Raw genomic sequence first — 3104 nt, 5'->3', positions numbered from 1 at the left:
GATGTGACCCCTGGGGATCAGTGGCCGCATCTGCTCCAGGGTTGATCCTTGGATGTCAAGAGACTCGAACCCCAAAGTCTGAGACTCTTGATCTGCTTCTGCAAGAGACAGGGCAGCAGAGCTGGTTTTTCATGCCTGGCTCAGCCCCAAAGTCAATGCATGACCTTGGTTAAATCATTGATGAGCCAGAGACCACGGAGCCCACGGCAGGTGACCTTCCCTCCGCACGGGCTGGGGATGTTCCAGCTCCTCCTGCCTCCAGGAGCCCTCTCCAAATGGGAGGAAGCGCTGTTACAGTGCCGCCCTACTCACCCCTTCGCCCAGTTCACAGGGTTTTTGGGTGATTAATGTCCCTGCCCATGGCAGGGGGGTTGGAACTCGATGATCTTTAAGGTCCTTTCCAACCCAAACCGTTCTGTGATTCAATGATTCGATGATTCGATGAACCTGCCGAGTTATCCTGCTGCAGGAATATGCTTTCATTACAGAATTACGAGAAATGCAGCTAAAACTTGGGTGCTGCTGGTGAGGAGTGAATCACCGCCGTGGCACAGGGGTCAGAAACCGCTCCGGGGCATCCCAGGCAGAGAAGGATCATAGGATCCTTCTATTAACAAGATCCTTCTAGCAACCCAATCCCGGAATGGTTTGGGCTGGAAGGGACCCCAAAAAACATCCAGTGCCACCCCCTGCCATGCGCAGGGAACCCTGCCCCCCTAGCCCAGGTTGCCCAAAGCCTCATCCAGCCTGGCCTTGAACCCCTCCAGGGATGGGGCATCCACAGCTTCTCCGGGCACCCTGGGCCACTGCCTCACCCCCTGCACAGGAAAAAATTTCTTCCTCACATCTCATCTCAATCTGCCCTCTTTCAGCTTCAAACCGCTCCCCCTCATCCTGTCCCTGCACCCCCTGATCCAGAGCCCCCCCATCTCTCCTGTAGCCCCCTTTCAGCACTGGAAGGTGCTGGAAGGTCTCCCCGGAGCCTTCTCCTCTCCAGGCTGCACACCCCCAACTCTCTCAGCCTGGCCTCGTAGGATCATTGAATCCCAGAATGGTTTGGGTTGGAAGGGACCTTAGAGTTCATCCAGTTCCAACCCCCTGCCATAGGCAGGGACTCATCCTCATTCCTCCCCGAATCCAAAGAAATTCCAGCACCAGCACCAGGTCTACACAGAGCTCAGCTCCTGCCGTCAAGCCCCAGGATCCAGCTCGTGGCACTGAGTTTTTTCGCCTCTTTTCTGCTTCCCTTCGGCTCTGGCCGCTCCGCTCACACGGCTGGGGTGGGGAGGAAAGATGAAAAGTAAAATAAAAGGCAAGAGCTTCTTGTTGGCCCCATGGAGGACGAGGAGGGGGCTTGTTTTGGAGATGGGGTGACTGGCTCCTCCTGCCAACTCCTTCAGCTCAGTGGGGAGGAAAAATAATCAGCCAGACGAGGCATTTGACCCTTCCTCCTTGCGTAGCATCCCTTCCACTGTGTCAGCAAGGAGGTCCGCTGCAGGAGGCTCTCAGTGTTAACCCTCCTCTACATGGAGGGAAACTGAGGCACAGGGAGCCTGGGAAGGAGCAGGAGGATCCCGGCTGCGGGATCTGCCAAAATCCAGCCCGGCTCCTTCGGGGTGCGGGGACCAGCCTTGCACCAAGGGGCCCCTCACCCTGTATCATCCCCTGAGCACCAGCAATGGCCTGGCCGTGATGGAGAGGAAGAGCTTGACCCCAAAAAAAAATTCTTGTGGCTTTTTTTTTTTTTTTTTAAACATACCCAAAGCTGAGCTTTACTCCCCATCCTCCAGCCCCACGGAGCTGGATGTGCTCAGAGGAAGGAAAGAAGTCTGAGAGAGCCGTGGGGTGAGGGTTGAGTCCAGGGGTGCACCCACCAAACCAGCCCCTTTCCACCACCCGGGACCCCGACATCTCCGGGGAGGCAGAGCCGGGGCGATGAAGCTGGAAATGAGCCAGGAGTCAGGGGACTGAAGGTTTTCTGCTAGTTCAGAAAAAACCCCGAGATCATTCCAAGTCACCCCAAAAACTACGACACGTGAGCAATAAACCAGCAGCGTGAGAGGGAGCTTGGTGCTCCAATCTCCTCCTCCCGAGGATGGGCGAGGACCCGGCTCAAACCCAGCTCCTTCCCCATGGGATGCTCTGCCCCAGCCCCCTGCCTCCATCTCAAAAGAGAATTCATCCCCCTACCCATTTAGGCATCATTTTGTCTGAAATTTCTCATGTCCCCACTATTCAACAGCAGCAGCAGCTTTCCCAACCCCTCCCAGGGACCCCAGTTCCCTTCCCCATCACTTCCCAGTTCCTCATGGGACCATCCATACATCTATTTTGACAATCCTTTCTATTTTCCCAACCCTTTATCCCAGCCTCCCACCTCTGTGGGACCTTGGGGACAGTTTTCAAGGCTGCCAAAGCCACCTTCAGCCCCAGGACCAGCCCAGAGGGTGGATGGAGCCACAGACACAAGCGGAGAAGGAGAGAGAGTGGGACTGAGGCAGAGAAAGGCACAAAACAAGAGGGGAACCACTGCTGGGCAGGGAATAGAGGTTTATGCTGGGCAGGGAAAAGAGGTTTATTCTCCAGAAAGTTGAGGCTGGTTTTTTTTTTCTTAAAAAAAAAAAAAAAAAGAAAAAAGACCTAAAATTATAGGAACTCAGCCATTTCCAGCACAATGATATATAATTTTATGAGTCAACATGTCCCCCTTGTTGCCACCACCCTTTGCCCAAGGCGCAAACAGCCCACGGGGAGGAGGGCTCGACACCGGAATCGCACGGCTTGGCCCCATTTATGGGGGGGGGTGGGAACCAAACCCACTGAGCAAACCCTCAAACCCACTTCAGGGACTGTCCCAAACCCATGGACACGAGACAAGTTCAATGGAGACGTTGCCCATCCTGCAAACCGGGAGGACGGCGGCTGCGCTGGGCTGGAGAAGAGCAGAACCAGCTTCTCAGCGATGGAGATGTCCCAGCTCGGTCCCCTCTGGGCACAGGCACCACCATGGGGACATGGTGTCACAGGGAAGGGGGGGACGGAGCAAGGCGACACGGACAACGCGGGATCCGGGCGGCGGTTTAGAGGATGGAGGGGACGGGAGC

This window comes from Pterocles gutturalis, unplaced genomic scaffold (genome assembly GCF_000699245.1).
Source record: "Pterocles gutturalis isolate BGI_N339 unplaced genomic scaffold, ASM69924v1 scaffold5578, whole genome shotgun sequence".
In the NCBI taxonomy this organism is placed as follows: Eukaryota; Metazoa; Chordata; class Aves; order Pterocliformes; family Pteroclidae; genus Pterocles; species Pterocles gutturalis.
This window is presented reverse-complemented; position numbering follows the sequence as displayed.